This window comes from Neltuma alba, unplaced genomic scaffold (genome assembly GCF_004799145.2).
Source record: "Neltuma alba isolate B1F8T4 unplaced genomic scaffold, ASM479914v2 tig00010324_pilon, whole genome shotgun sequence".
Taxonomy (NCBI): domain Eukaryota; kingdom Viridiplantae; phylum Streptophyta; class Magnoliopsida; order Fabales; family Fabaceae; genus Neltuma; species Neltuma alba.
The window spans coordinates 633,201-651,071 of NW_021635235.1; positions in this window are offsets into that span (position 1 = coordinate 633,201).

Below are 17,871 nucleotides of genomic sequence, written 5' to 3' on the forward strand. Positions count from 1 at the left end.
CTTAGTATATATATATTTTTGTTGTCTTTCCATTTCTTCTTGTTTTTTCCCCCCTCAGAAATCTTTCTTTTTTCTTGGAATCATTTCTTCTTCTCTCTCCCTTGTGACCGCTCCTCATTTTCCTCTCCAAACACGCCTTGCGATGCAGCTTGCTCTTTTCCCATTCCTCCTTGAACAACCAACAAGGAGACGGAGTAGAGTTGCATAGACACTAGAGTAGCATATTAACCTACTTGGACACGCATTCTTCATTTTTGTTTCTCGTTCTCCGCTAAATTTCTTTCTACCTTCCTCATTTCTCTTCCTTTCTCAAATAGAAAGAAGAAACGCTACCATTTTTCCTCTCTGCACTTTATCCATCCCATTCTCTCTGTTATCTTCTCTCTTATCTTCTAGTCTTCTTAAAGGAAAATGACTTTGATGCTTCAAAGTAGGACGCGACAAACTTCTTCATGATCTTCTCTACTTCTACCTCTTGTCTGTGCAGTGTCCATGGCTTGTCCAGCGGGACTTCTCATGGCTCTGGCGAACAGTAAGAGTGAGGAAGAAGTTGAAAAAAAAAGAGGGGGCAACCGGGCAACCCACGCAACCCAACAGTTTGCTCGATTTTTACAGGTTATCCAAATTCATCTCGATCTGTTTCAGGTTGATTGGAGCCGGTTTTTAAGTTAAAACAGATTGGACCATAGACCGGTTGACCAGTTTCTGGTCTGAATCGGTTGGTTCAATTTTTTTCCTTGCTATTTATTTAGCAAAGAAGAAAAGCTTTCATATAAATATACAACTTTACCTTTCATTTATGATTGTATTGACTTTATTTTCAAAGGGTATAATGTATATTAAATAGAGATAAAGTTAAAAAATTATTAGAGTTTAAAGGACACAGTTAATGAAGTTTAGTAAGATTTTTCTTAGTCTGTATCAAATATGTTAAAAGTGAGTTATAAATACAAATAGAGAAGCATTGCCGGCTTTCTTCTATGTAATCAAGGTATGTGAAACATGTAATAACTTCTAACTTTATACATACGTTGTTGGATTATGCAATGTAGATAGCAAGTTGTGGCAGCTACAATTCTTGCGGAATGCAAAGACGTTTGGTCTTAGCTTTACAACTCATGTTGGCATATATAGTATGTTTGAATACGTATTTTTTGAAAAATAAATCTTTTAGTTTCTATAATTTTAAATTGGTTGTAACTTATTTTTCATATATTGACTTTGTGTAAGTCAATCCTTATAATTTTAAGTCAAATTGAAACTTGGCTTATGATCTTTAACTCATTGCAACTCAAATCATTTGTCTTTAACTATTTAAAAGAAGTCCCTAAACTTCATTAAAAAAATATAATTTTATTTTCTAAAATATAGGCACTATAATCATGGCTAGAAAAAAATTCTTTTTAAACCAGCTTATTTACATTGTTCGTTACGACAAATAAAAAAATGTGAGCATTAGTATTTTTGTAAATATTGGTACAGTGTTTACACAGATTCCATACATGTTTAGTGTAACGAGTATTATTTACACCGGACATCTTCACAACCACCCAAGACATTAATATAAATAATTGAAAAACAATATATATATATATATATATTCAACCTAATTAAGTAACGTGTCTAAATTTTTAAAGACCATCATGTCATGTTATCATTTATTTAAACTCTAAACTCAACTTTTTTTCTATTACTTTCTTAGAAAGTTGTGATCTTCCTCCTCCTAATCATCATGGTGGCGTGCTAGAGAATAATGTTGGTGTCTCCTCCGCCTGAGCTACTTAATGAAGTAGCAACTATTGAGTTAGTCTACCACATCACCTTATCCTACTAAGCACTCAACAGCAAGGTATGGCCTCATAGAGGATCCTATTTCTCCCTCCTCCTCTCCCCCTCCTATTGCTCCTTCTCTGAATATTATTCCTCTTTTGATTGAACATGGAAACAGAGAAGGATTTTTTTTTTCCATTATGTAAATTTTTTTTATCTATTGTATATGTGCGCCTAACCACATCAATGAAAAAAAACTGTTTTTTGTGTTACAATCTATGTTGTCTTGATTTTTTTTTTTCACTTTATTTATGTACCCAAGCTAAGAAACAACGGTCACATAAAACGAAGTTATGACACAAACAATTGTTCGTATCGCTGAACACTTAAGTGAGGTGTGTTGGATGTTATATAAATTTTACAAAAAAATAAAATAATTAAACTTAAGGACTAGAGTTAGGTGAAAAAATTAGAGCAGGGTGCTGTGACATTATATAATTATAAAAAAAAAAAAGTTATAAGGCATTCCATTGTGAATTATTGACGAAGATTTTCATCACAATTTTTTGTTGTTAAGTTGAAATAAACTATCCCCAAAATTAGCAATAAAATTTTAAGTTAGTGACAAGAACAATTTTCTAATCTAATTTCTTTTGTTGTTTTTTGGGTAGTATAATATTCAAATATTAACCCACATACTTAGTTGATGGTAAATATAATATTCCCTCTGCTCCTATATATAAGCTTTAAATTTTGAGAAGGATGTACTACTTTGTTGCTATTTATAAATCACTTGTATCCCAAAATCATAAACCAAGAAATTTTTTAAATTGATAATTTTTTTGAAAAAATTGCAAAAAAAATACTCCTAAATAAATGAAATTGTGAATTGGGTACCTGAATAAACTAAATTGCCTCAGTAGATTGGGTTTAAATTGAAAATATGGAATGATGGTGAAAAGAAAACAAAGCCCCTCAATAATTTTAAAAAAGAATGTTATCCCTGTCTACTTTCCCCCATTATCGATGACTTCCCACTCTTTTCTCTATACTCTCTATTTTAGCACACAATCTTGCTTCCATTTTGTTGTAAGGTAGCGTCAAGAGGAATCTTGCATGAAAGAAGTGTGTATTTATAGTGAGAGAGGCGAACAAAGTACTAATTTGCCAACATTGTTGAAGGTAGGGGAGAAGGCAGAGGCATTATCACACATGGAGTAACCATCGTGTTTGGTTATTGGAGTTAGCAATGATATTGGTTGATAGTATCTGGTAAGTTTGATGGTTTATTTTGTTTAGGTTAGTTGCTACAAGTATGTGTGATTCATTAACCGCTGCAAAAGTTACGCATATTTTGCAGTAGCTCTAATAGAATTGCTGCAAAATATGAGAGTTTGCAGCGGTTATATATAACCACTGCAAAATATGAGAGTTTGTGGTGGTTATATATAACCGCTGCAAATTCTGTAGCGGTAACAACTGCAAAATCTGCAATGGTTCTACAAAACTGCTACATAAATAGCTGCAGAAATGATTCGACTGCGAACGTCTATAAATGTTGCAGCGGTTCGCAGACTGTGGCAGAAACCGCAGTAAAAGCCTCGATTTTTGCCTTGGGAGCCTCCCTAGGGAGGCTCTTTATATATTTATATGTCCTTGGTTTTTTTTTTTGCATTAGTTCCTATCTTGACAAGTTTTAAGGGGAGTCTCACTCTGAAAATCTTTTTCCAGGTTAGTATTTTTAGTATCAGCTGATTAAGATCTTGTATATAAAATTTATTTTATTGAGAATGCATTTTATGTTATTGTTTAGAAATTATCTATTTACATTTGAATATGTTTATTTATTTATCTTTGTATTTTTAACTATCACTGCATAATTAATTTTTTTAAATTTTGTGTAGTTATAGATTATAAATGTAGTGAATATATAAATTGAATTGGTTAAATTAATTGTTGATGTAATATTAATTGTAATTAATTTGTTATATATATAGGGGGTGTTTGGATAGAAATAAAACCATAGTTTTAAAAGTGCTTTTACAATATACGAAGTAAATATGTGGAGGAGTTTGTTTCGATTTGCAAAAAAGTACTTTTAAGAAGTGCTTTTGAGATGTACCAAACACCCCCATAAAGATTGTTATGTGCGCTTTAAGAACTGAACATATAAAATTTTTTAGTAAATGTTATAATTTATTTATTATTTTTTTATTACTGTAGACATTTGTTTTTATATGTTAATGTAATAATTTATATATTTATTTTATAAACATTTAATTATTTCAATATTGATTTAAATAATTGTTTAGCATTAACTATTTATAAATAATTCGAGTTTGTTGTACTTTACATATTGATTTGTACTTATAATAATTATTCATATAAAATTTATAAAAATGTATTTGTTACATAATTATTTAATAATTTGGATTATGTAATTAATTGATTAAATTGGATATTAATTAAATTGTAATTTTGTATTTTTTTAATATATAGTTATAATTATGTCTCGACGTCATGGAAAGGCACCTATGGAATATTTTGAGCCACCTTATCGAGGTCGAGGTCGAGCTCATGATGAGGGCCATTTGCCACCTCCGCATGTTGACGATGATGAGCAGGGCACAGATATTAATTTAGATTTAGATGATTTTGATGCGAAGATGATACAACAAGTGGAGAGTTTTATTGATGAAGTTGTGGAGAGGGATCGAAATATCCCTTGTCATTTTGCTACACAGGGGAGGGGATTTCACATTCAGATTATGCATATGTCAAAATTATTATATTTTTAATAATTATTTAATTATTTAATGTAATTATGGTCTTTAACTTTACATACCCTGAAGGACATATATATGAAGCCACATTGGTTATGAGACAAGTATATGTGTTGGATCCAAACCATCGTATACTTGTAGAGTGGGACGAAAGGATGGACTAGCCAATTGGTGCTGGTGGCACTATTTTTAACAGATACCTTGCTAAATTGGGGCACAGTTATGTCAATTTTCCCACATATCATGAGAACTGGCATAAGATGGAAATGCATAGGAAGAACTTGATTTGGACTGACATTGTAAAGGTAAATAATGTGACTGCAAGTATTATTTGTCATGTTCAAATATTATATTTAATTTAAAAGTAAATTTAAATTTTGTTGTATTTTGATGGTATAGAAAAGACTTGCTGTGATGGATGACCGTAAGAATTATGCTCTTTAAAAAATGGGCGATACGTGGAAGAATACGAGAGGGTGGCTGTATACTGCTAGAAATACGGATGGGACAAGACCAATAGATGAAGTGATAAGGGATGTGCCAAAGAACGTCCTGACTGAGGATTGGGGAAAATTTGTATACTTTAGGAGATCACTTGAGCATATGGTAATTTGTATATTTTTTATTTTTGTATTAATTTGTATGAAATTACAAGTAATTGTTTTAGTTATTTTGCATGTGAGATATAGGTAGTTTCTCGAAGAAACAAGAGGAGCCGGGCATGCGAAACGATCTTTTATACTAATGGATTGAAGACTTTTGCTGTGACCATGAGTGAGATGGTGCATGCATAATATAGTTACTATAATTATATATTGTTTGAATAATTAATTATTGTACTATAATTATAGAATTATTGTTTGTGTTGCTATGTAGGAGGCATGAGCTAGAAGGGAAGAGAGGCAGGTCGATTTTGGTGATCTGTATATTGAAACTCACAGGTGTAGGGATGGCACTCCTAGCTCGTAAAATGTTGAGAACGTTATTGTAAGTATTAGATTACATTTTCTTATTTTTATGTATGATTTCTGAATCAACATTTTAACTACTAATGTATTTTATATAATTTGGCAGGGTAAAATTAAGCATTACCAGATTGAACTTCGCGAGTCACAGGGCTCAGTGGATGCAACGGCTTCCCTCAAGGTGGCTATAAATCAACCCGAGCATCCTAGTCGAGTCTGTGGCCTTGGTTTTAGTGCCAAGCCCAGTAAGATTTATGGCAGGTGTAGAGGTGAGGCTTCATCATCCCAGTCCCCATTAGTGACATCACGAGGGGTAGGCACAAATACCCGTAATGATTTAGGACTATAGCAGCTGAGAGAAGAGCTGAAAGAGGAGGTCCGATAAGAGATACGGGAAGAAATGGAGGTGGTTGCATCCAAAATATTTCAGAAGATGTTTAGTGCATATAACCCTGGCAGCCCTATGCAAGACATGCAGATGCCTCATATGAATATTCCTCTTGATCCTGCACATTGCCCCCCATTTAATGTTGACCAGGCCAGACAACGCGCAAGTTAACAAGAAGGTGATGATGATGACGGTGATGATGATGGTGATGATGACAGCGATGATGATGAAGTCCACTCATAGACTTCATTGTATTAGCATTTTCAGATTTATATTTAAATATTTTATTATAACTATGATTTTATTTTGTAGAACTTTAATGTTTCATTATGTCTAGTTTAATAGATATATTAAAAAAGAAATTAACATAAATTCTGAAAAAAGACGATAAACATGGCTTAAATATAAAAAATATTGCATTGTCACATTTGTAGCGAATTTTAAGAAAACTGCTGCAAATAACTAAATATGCAGCGGTTATAACAAAAATTGTTGCAAATAAATGAATTTTGTAGCTGTTTTTATTTGTAGTGGTTGAACCATTACAAATTTTTTGAATTTGCAGCGGTTATTTCTATAAACTGTTGCAAAAGTTTTAATTTTGCAGTGGTTTTTAAAAAAACACTGCAAATATTAAAATTTGCAATGGTTTTTTCATTTAACTGCTACAAAATCCAATCTTCAAACTCTATAAATTCCCTTCCATACTCAGTTTATTTTCATCTCTCAACTTCTATAAAGTTCCATGGCAATAGATAAATCATAGATAGGCATGCCTTGAACTTCACCACAATATTTAGCTGGCTTAGATTCTTTCCTCAATTTTGCTATAGCCTATGCAAGTGCAAGTGGTAATATTATCTGTCCATGTCCTAAATGCAACTTTAGGAAGTGGCATGCGTGGGTGATAGTTAGGGAGCACTTAATAGTTAAACCCTTCCTCTTAGGATATACATTTTGGGCGATACATGGTGAAAGAAGCAATAATAATTTGCCTCCAGCAAATTCTCAGGCAGCAGTGCATGTAGAAGATCCTGATCCCATCAATGATGCAGTGCGTGATGCTTTCAGGATGCATGCAGACAACTTATAAGATGATGAGGTTCAAGGTCTAGATCCAGAGTTTACAAGAAATGACGACACTAGAGGTTTTTTTGAGCTCATGAATGATGGAGAAAAACCTTTATTTCCTGGTACAAATATTTTTCAATTAAATGTTCACTTTAATAAATTAGATTATAAATGATGGAAAATAATTTATTCACAGGTGCAAAATATTCTAAATTGTCTTTCTTGATTAAATTGTATCACATCAAGTGTTTATGTGGAATTATTGATAAGGCAATGTTAATGTTGCTTGAATTATTGAGTGATACATCTACCAACATGGATATTCCGAATTCATTCTATGAGGCAAAAAAAAAAAATGATCAACAAGTTGGGGTTGAATTATAGTAAAATTCATGCATGTTCAAATGATTGCATGTTGTATTGGGGAGATGATGCGGATCAGGACACTTGTAAGCGATGTCAAGCCTCTAGGTGGAAGTCAATATGAAAAGGAAAAAACAAAAAAAGAAACCTGCAAAGATTCTAAGATATTTCCCTCTAAAGTTGTGGTTACAATGATTGTATATGTCATCCAAGACTGCAGAGCACATGAGATGGCATAATGTGAAAAAGAACACTAACGGCAAGTTAAGACATCCATGAAATTCAAAGGCATGGAAAGCTTTTGATTTGAAATTTCTAGATTTTGTAGCTAACCCAAGAAATGTGTGTCTTGCTTTATCAACTAATGGGTTTAATCCATTTGGAAATCTCAATACCAGTTATAGCATTTAGCCTGTTGTCTTGATTCTGTACAACTTTCCACCTTGGATGTGCATGAAACAAAGTTCCTTCACATTGTCCATGATTATTCCAGGAAGGAGAGCACTGGGTAATGATATTAACATGTACTTGCAGCCATTGATTAAGGAATTACACTAATTGTGGACTTCTAGAACACAAACTTATGACTCTTATGAAAAAAAAACTTTTCAACTTATGTGCATCCCTTATGTGGACAATCAACAACTTTCTTGGATTCGGAACATTATTTGGTTGGAATGTTCATACCGGTCTCACATGTCCAGTGTGCAACTTTGACGTGCAGTCTATTCAACTTCTGCATAGTTGGAAATGGTGTTTCATGGGACATAGATGATTTCTTGATCAACGACATAGATTTAGGTTACAACATAACTGTTTTGACGGAAAACAAGAAAAAAGAGGTCCTCCTTTGATTTTGACTAGTGAGGGTATATTTCAAGAGCTACACGATGTTGATATTGAGTTTGGAAAAAGTGATGACGCTGAAGGAATTAGCAGAAGATCACAGGGAACTTCCATAGCAACTGAGCCCATGCAGTGGCATAAAAGAAGCATTTTTTTCACTCTTTCTTATTGGAAATGTTACATCTTACTATCGTATCATCTTAAGATTCAATTAAGACCATTTTAGACCACATTGGATGGTCTTAGGGTCAATTCTATCTCAAAAATGCTAATTTTTGGATTTTTACTGTTCATTGGGTAAAAATCCAGTTTTTTGGCCTAAATTAAAAAATTCATAACTTAATCTAGAAAAATAAAAATGGAGTGGATCAAAATTCTATAAAAATCTCTTTGAATGCTCTTTTAGGAAAAAATAGTCTTGTGAACCAATTCCATTGGAAAAAGCATCAGGTTTTTGTGAAAGTCACCTCTGTTTATTAGGCAAAAACCCTTTTCCCAGATTTTGGACCTTAACTTTGAAAAATCGTGTAGTTGGCCATTTTTAACATGTTAGCTATCAAAATGAAGCTCATAATGTGATATACAAACATGCCAAATTTAGTAATTAAACACATTTGGGAACTTAATCAAAATGTCACGTAAAGATGGTGGTGTCAGTGAGTTTACAACGCTGCCTAGCATAATATTACATAACCCAAAAGTCCATGAATTTTTATGGTATGATGCCATAATTTTAACCTTCAATCTGCAGCTTGCCCTTGGATGTTTCAGGTCTTAAAATGTTAGATTGTATTTGGGGAATAAGATTTCATTGAAATCCCAATAGCAAATTAACCAATTATATCATCAACAAGCATCATCATCATGCATAACTACATTAACTACTATTGGTGAACTAGCATGCTTATCATTTGGCAAACTCAATCATGCAAAGGCCAAAGCAAGAAAGTGAAAAGAGCAGCCACATCACAATCAAGGAAGTTCATCCACATAATAGCAACTAATCATGCAATAATCAATAATGCCAAGTTAATGTTAGTAGTTAGGTTCAACTTGCTACATTGCTCCAAAAGCTTGAGTTCTCTTTGTTTCTCTTCTTCTCCTTCACAAATATCAAACCCTAGCATGGCATTCCACCAAAAAGGGCAGCAAAAATCATTAACCAAACCAAGTAAAAGCAAGAACACAACTTAAATATGACCCTTGCTCCTTAAAGCTTCCGCCTTTGTTCTTTATTTTTGAACTTGTTTCCTTTTAACCCTAAAATTTGCTTCTTGACTTATTCCTACATGGTTTTTCATGTAGATTCCAAATATATGCTTAGATTTAAGAAAATAAAACTTCTTCTTTCAGTTGCTCTTGACTGAACCAAGAGGGTTCTTTAACCCAAAAATTATAACTTTGGTTTTAATGCTTCCAACACTTGTTCCTTTTGGTTTACCCTACACCATTTTTCATTTTGAGCACCATGGAAGCCTTAAAACATTGAAAAACTCATCCTACAGTTTAGTTACTATCTTGGCTGAAATGAACCTTAGGAAAAACACTAAAGAAAACACTTCAAAAACAACCAATAACCACTTGCAACCACTAGAAACTATCATGTTTTGAAATGTCTTAACAAGTTTGACTAACCAAACTTCTTCCCCCTCATGATAAACCAGTTCAGCCAGCACCAAAAATGAGAAGAGATAGAATTTTTCAACCACACAACTCAAGCAAACAAGGTGGAGAACAACTTAAGACCAAAAACTAACCTTAAATCCTTGATTAAGTGACCAAAATTGATAGCTTTTTCTTGTTTCTCCTTCAAAACCCTCTCTTTTCTCTTTTCCTCTCACTTGGCTAAACCACCATCTGAAATTATGGGGAAGAGAGCTTGTTTAATGAGCCAAAATATCTCAACCACCATCATAAATGAAATTCTAAGTGTCATTACCCTCTTTAATCTTACTTTCTCTTTCATAATTAACTAAATCCAAATGAAATTAATTACCAAAAGTTAAAATGCTCTCCATTTGAGGAATGACATTTGGCAAGTTCAAATCCTCTCCATTAAGGGCTTGACACATGGCTAATTGTGAACCATTTGAATTGAAAGACTCTAGTCTTGCTTTATCGGTGCACTTTGACTCCGAGTGTAACTTTGTTTCTATAATTACAGTATTTTGGCCTCTGTAATCATTTTCTGTCAAATCTCTAATTTATTCTCCTTATTTTTATCTTCCCAAATTTCTCCCTTTGTCTCAAAATTAATTTACCAATAATTAAATAAAAAGGAAAACTAATTTCCTTCTTTTTAGGGTTTTTCCAACTTTTAAAGGCATTGGGAAAGATCTTGGATATTTGAGGATCTTTATTTAATTCCATAATCTCTTATAATTCTTTAGGATATCATAGGAATTTTCTTATAATTTTATTCCCCTTAAAAATATTTATTTGGAATTTTCCAAATAAAATCCCTTAAATTGGCCTAAATCACCCTTAAATTCCTTTGTAATTTCTCTAAGGGTAATTTGGTCATAAAACAAATTTTATAATCTCATATAATTCTCAAAGGATATTATCCTTATTTTTCCTTAATTTTCTAAGGTTTGAAAATATTATTCCATAATTATATTTGACCAATTTTCCTTAATTAGTCAAATTTTCATAATTGGCTTGGAAAATCATAATAGTTATTTTCCAGCAAAATTTTTCTAATTCTCCTTATCATTTTTGGCCCTTGATTATTTAGGAATATTTCTTATTCCTAATTACCATAGTACTGGATGTGACAGGAAAGATAATTTGTTATGACATTATCTTGATGTTATGCATATTGAAAAAATATATATGCGATAATATCGTATACACATTGCTTAACGATCCTGGAAAATCGAAGGATCACCTTCAAGCATGAAAAGATTTACAAGCAATGGGAATTCGTGAGGATCATTGGCTAGATGAAAATGGTAAATTCCGACTAGCTAAATTCACATTGACAAAATAGAATAAGGATATCTTCTTGATGATATTGAAGAATATCAAAGTTCCTAATGGTATTCAAGCAATATTTCAAGATGTGTTGATTTGCAAGCTTGAAATCTTATAGCGTTAAAAAGTCATGATTCATACATTCTCATGCAACAGTTTTTGCCATTAGTAATAAAGAGTACATTGCCTTAGAATGTTTCAACAGTCTTGGTTGAGCTCTGTACATTTTTCAGGAAGTTATGTTCAAAAGTTCTGACTACTGAAGAGTTGGATCAGCTGCAACAAAAAATCATCCATACCCTATGTCACATGGAAATGATTTTTCCACTGTCATTTTCTACTGTCATGGTTCACCTGGCTGTTCACCTTATTCATGAAGTAAAACTAGGTGGCCTGGTCCAATATCATTGGACGTATCCTATGGAAAGGTATAAATTTTTTTAACTTTATTTATCATCTTATACTTTCAGTTAATTGGATTTTTTATTTATATAATGTTTACTTAATTTATAACTTATTTTTTTAATTATTCTTTAAGGTTTTTGGGTAAATTAAAATCGTATGTTAGAAATAAAGCTTGGCCAGTGGGTTCAATAGTAGAAGGATATTCAGGGGATGAGGTTCTGATTGAGCTCAAATTATTAGTTTCTTTTCATATGATTATCCATGATTTTGTCATACTTTCTGGTCCTTTTAAATGAAAATTGTGCTTAACTGAGATTTATGGTTCTTACTTTGAGTTAGTGTCATTTTGAGGATTAAATTGTCATAATTGGTTGTTAATTGGATTCAATTAACTTCTAGGACAATTGATACTTCAATTTGTTACTTTTTATTGTAGGACACTAAAGATTTGGGGCCAGAATTGAAGAACTCAAGGCAAAAGAAACAAGAGAAGATCCTCTGCCTAGGTTCGCCGCGGCCAACATCTCACTTCGCCGCGGCGAAAACCCATCCGTGAAGACAGGTCTCTGCCATGTTTCGCCGCGGCGAACCTCTCGAAGCAGCAAATCTTAGACCCGACCATTTCGGAAAATTTTGACCTACCCATCCCCAAAAACCGACCCATGCACGTAAGTTTTGGGTTAGAAACCCTATTTTGGGTATGATGACAGGAGATGACCATCATTCAGCCACCACCTTCGTATCTTTCATCCTCTTCTCTCATTTCACCTCAGAAACCCTAATCCCATTTCCATTTTCTTCCATCTACTGCTACCATGGCTGAAGAACAATATCTAGTTGGAGTTGGTTCAAGAGTTATGACTAGCTAAGCTTCTCAACTCTTGAATATGGTGGAAGGAGCATGAGTTCCAAGAGCTTCAAAGGGGAGTTAGCTTCATCTATGAGTTCTAGTTCTTCATTTATGAATTTCTAGGTCTAGGATTTGTAAATTTGAGCTAAACTATTTTGATTATGGTTGTAATCAATTCTGGATGATCATTTTGTGTATTGGATTAGTTAATGTTGAATTTGAGCTTCAATATATGTGGTTACATATATGTTTCTATGCATCTCTTTTGATACTCTCTGTCTTGCATGGTAATGTGTGATTGTTGAGTTGATCTGGGCTTGCATTTAACTAAGTGCATTAATTAATCTTAATACACACACCAAGTGAGCTTAATAGGATCTTATGAAATGGGTGACATTGATTAAGATCCTAGACTTAAAGAGTTCTTTAAGGTTTTCATTTAGAAAACTTGGTGATTTCTACTCCCAGAATTATTTTGAACCATGATTGTTTCAAAGCTGTACTCAGGAGATTACATATCATTAACTTCACTTCATTACTACTATCCTAGAAAAATCCAAAAACATAGTAACTTAGACTTGAATTAATTGCATTTAGTTTTAGCATTTCATTAATGGATAAAAACACCAAAAACCCCTTTTTCATTACTCTGCATAGCATTAATCTAACTTAGACATCTAATTTAGGCTCCCAAAAGAGAACGACCCGAGTTTGCAATACTGCATAGCTTGGATAAATTTTGACCGAGAACCTCTAAGCGAACGACAGGAAAAGGCTCTCTTTCAAGTGGCGCCGTTGCCGGGGAGCCAAGAAATTGGTTCTCTAGGTTAGCTTGTGCTATTTGATTGACTTTTGAGGTTTTTGATCTTTATGGGTAGCATTTAGGGTAGTTTAGTTGCATATTTGTTCATAGTATAGGTTTTCATCTTGCATAGCATCAAAATTTTTGGAAATACAAACAAATATACTGATTTTCTTGATTTTCAGCATTGCTCACGTTGCATCAGTGAAGTCCAGTGTCTGATAAGCATACTGCCAACTTTCGCCGCGGCCAACATTACCTTTCGCCGCGGCCAACTTTTCGAATTACTGAAGAAATCCCCTCGGGATACTTTCGCCGCGGCCAACTCTTTGAAAAACCGAAGGAATTTCTCTCGGGATACTTTCGCCGCGGCCAACCCCTGTTTTCGCCGCGGCCAACTCCCGGCAATCAGACATCTGGTCTTCTCTGCCAGCTTTCGCCGCGGCCAACCCCTGATTTCGCCTCGGCCAACTTCTCTGAAAGTTTTTAACACTTGCATTCAGCTTCTTTATCTGTGCATACTTACTCATACCCCACCCATACATACTCATACTCATCCATACATACTAATACTCATCCATATACTTTCATACTCACACCTTACACTTGCATTCATCACATTGCATGCTTTTAGTTGACTTTGTGTGCTGCAAGTCAATTTTGTTTGCTCTTTCTCTTGTGACTTTTATCTTGCATGCCACGGAAAACAAAACTTGTGCCCTATAACCCTGAAATCGAGAGAAGACTCACAGAGATAAGAAGAGAGAAAAGAGTCGGAGGGACAAGTGAGCTGGTAATTGAGCAAGAGAATATTTCAGTGGAATCTAGCCTATCCAGTAGTGAGAGTGAACCTACTGACCAAGAGATAATGGCCGATTTACCACAAAACCAACCTCATCCTAACCCCAATGCCAACCAAGTAAGGAATGGAGGCAATGGAGGAAATGGTGAGCAAGAGAGAGTGGGAGAAAATAATGGGAACCCTAGAAGAAGAACAATTAGGGAAGCCACCACATCTGATGTTAACTTTGACCCATTTACTACTGCATGTCCAAATTTTGAAGTTAATTTTGAGATTAAGGGTTTATTGATTAACTCTCTTCCTAAATTTCATGGCTTGACAGGAGAAGACCCATACCTCCATTTGCAATCTCTTTCCATGATTTGTCAGAGTATGAAGCCTGTGGGAGCATCGTTGGACCAAGTGCTATGGAAGGTTTTTCATCTATCCTTGGAAGGCAAGGCTAGGGAATGGTACATGAGCCTTCCAAGACATGTAGCTGATGCATACCATAGCTGGGGGAACTTAAGGAAGGCATTCTTGGAGAAATACTTTCCGGCTTCTCGGACTTCATCAATGAGGAAAGAGATTTATTCTGCCAAGCAAGACTACGATGAATCCCTCTACGATTACTGGAATAGATTTCAGGACCTACTTTCAAGATGCCCACATCATCAAATTCCGGATGAGCAACTGGTGCAGTACTTCTATGATGGGTTGAAGAACCAAGAGAAGGGTATGTTGGATGCTGCATCGGGAGGATCTTTAATAGACTCTACTGCTGCAGAGGCTTGGGATTTGATAAAGAAGATGGCCCTGAATCATCAACAACATGGGGTGAGAGATACTAAAGGAGTACATGAGATGGGAGCTGCTTCGGTGCACAGCAGAAGAATGGACGCTTTGGAATCAAAAGTAGATTCTTTAGGAAGCCAAGTGACATCTCAACTATCTTTGATCACTGCTGAATTGAAGAATATGAGTGTGCATCGCCCATCCACTCCTATGGACATTACAGCGCCTAGTTGTGACACATGTGGATCAGTCATGCATATATCTAGCGTTTGTCCGGGCCGTTATGAGGAAGTGTCTGCAGTCTTCCAAGGCCGCCCAAATCAAAAATGGGACCCCTACTCCAACACTTACAATGAGGGATGGAAATCAAACCCTCGATTGGGCTGGAGGAATGATGATAGTAGACCTCCAAATAGATTTCAGAAGAGTGGAGGAGCTGGTCCATCTTCAAACCAGTTCCAAAACCAGTCTCAAGCCCTTGCGGTCCCACCTAAGGATGAAACAAATCAACTCCTACAAAATATGATGGCTTTAATGAAGGAAGAAAGGGCTGCCAACGCTACTCAGTTCAACTCCTTAGCTTCACTAATTCAACAAGATTCATCCAAGAATGATGCTAGATTTAGTGCTTTGGAAAAGAGAATGGAGCAATGGGAGACTAAATCTGAGAACATGAACTCCTATGTAACTCAGTTATCCAACAACATGAGTGAGCAACAAGCTAGAAGCAGTGGCACCATTCCTTCCAATACTGTCATAAACCCAAAGGGTTTGAATGCAATCACGCTACGAAGTGGGAAGCAAGTAAGATTCAGTGAAGAGGAAGAGAATCAGTTGATGAGGAGATTGAGTGTGATAAGCCTCTTCTACACATTCAAGAGTTAAGAATTCTGAGAGTGCAAAAGAGAGAGAATTGCTAGATGAAAAGAAGTCAACTCTTCTAAGTAGCAAAGGAGCAAAATCTGAGAGTAATTATGAGGAAGCAGCATCAAAGGAGCATGATGGGTCATCTAAGCATGGAGCGGGTAAGCTGAATGATAAAGAGGTAAATCTCAAAGACCTTCCTTTTCCTAATTCATACTTGATAAGCAAAAGAAAGACTGAAACTAAATTTGAAAAAGATGTTATTGATTTGTTCAGTAGAGTGGAAGTTAATATTCCTTTGCTTGATCTTGTTAAGAGAGTGCCTGCTTATGCTAAATACCTTAAAGACCTATGTACCCATAAGAGAAAGTTTAGACCAAATGAAAGAGTCCAAGTGAGCTCCAATGTGTCTGCCCTGTTTAAGCCTCAAATCCCTGTGAAATGCCAAGACCCTGGATCCTTCACCATCCCTTGCACAATAGGAAAAGTTTCTATAAGGGGAGCCTTACTAGATCTAGGAGCAGCTATTAATGTGATGCCTAAGTCTGTATACACTTCACTAGGAGTCAAGACGCTTAAGTCTACCACTGTAGTACTCCAGTTGGCTGATAGAAGTATTAGGTATCCGGAAGGCATCATAGAGGATATTTTGGTTCAGGTTAAGGATTTGGTCTTTCCTGCTGATTTTTATGTACTTGATATGTCCTCTGAGCTTGTCCATGACACCACACTGATTCTTGGTAGACCCTTCTTGAGGACTGCTAACACTATGATTAGCATGAAAGAAGGTACCATCACTATGGAAGTAGGAGATCATAAGGTTTGTTTTAACATGTATGAAGCAATGAGGCATCCTTATGAAGACTATTCTCTCTTGGGTGTAAATATGATTGATGTTGCTGTTGATGATGTCTGTTCTGAGTTTGAATTGCTAGATGATTCCTCTAGTTCTGAACTTTATTCAGTTAATTCTGATGATGAGGATGACACTATTTCTTCTTTTTCATCCCTTTACTCTACACCTTCTTCTTGCTCATGTGGTGATAAAGATACATGCCTTGATTGCACTGTGTTTAATTGTATGCTCTCCCTCCCACATGCATTCTCTATTTCCTCCCTTGACTCCAATTTAGACTTTGATCCCTCTATTGTCAGCAATAATTCCCTTGGGGAAAGGTTTTCTGTTGCTATTTCAGATATGGAGGACGAAGTCATGGAAGAGATTCCCTCTAAGGCAGTTGCTGTAGATCAACTACAAGTTGGTTCAACGCTTGGAGAGGAAGCTATCTGCAAGGTTGAGGAATTCTCACTGATTGAAGGAAAGGGGAGTAATCTTTTCTCTCTTGAACTTCATAATTTGATTCCATCTATTGTGCAACCACCTACTCTTGAGTTGAAACCCCTGCCCCCTACTGTGAAATATGCTTTTCTAGAGTCTGATGAGCGATTACCGGTCATTATAGCTAACTCCCTATCTAAGGTTGAGGAAGAAAGACTCCTTACTGTTTTGAGAGAGCATAAGAGGGCTATTGGGTGGACTTTAGCGGACATTCCTGGAATTAGTCCAGCCATTTGCACACATAGAATCTTGCTTAGTGAAGGTTCAAAATCAGTGAGACAACCCCAGAGAAGACTAAACCCCCTGATTCTTGATGTGGTTAAAAAGGAAATTACCAAACTTCTAAGTGCTGGGATCATCTATCCCATATCTGATAGTGAGTGGGTTAGTCCAATACATGTAGTGCCAAAAAAGAGTGGGGTTACTGTTATTAGAAATGATAGGGATGAGCTTATTCCTACAAGAGTGCAGAATTCCTGGCGTGTGTGCATAGATTATAGAAAACTCAATGATGCCACACGAAAGATCATTTCCCTCTTCCTTTCATAGACCAGATGCTTGAGAGACTTGCAGGCAAATCTCATTACTGTTTTCTAGATGGTTTCTCTGGGTACTTTCAAGTACCTATTGCACCGGAGGACCAAGATAAACCACTTTTACATGCCCTTTTGGTACCTTCGCCTATCGTAGGATGCCTTTTGGGTTATGTAATGCTCCAGGGACTTTCCAACGTTGTATGATGGCTATATTCTGTGAATTTTTAGAGGAATGTATGGAAGTCTTTATGGATGATTTTACTGTTTATGGTGGTTCTTTTGATGATTGTCTTGCTAGTCTTGAAAAGGTTTTGAAAAGATGCATTGAAAAGAATTT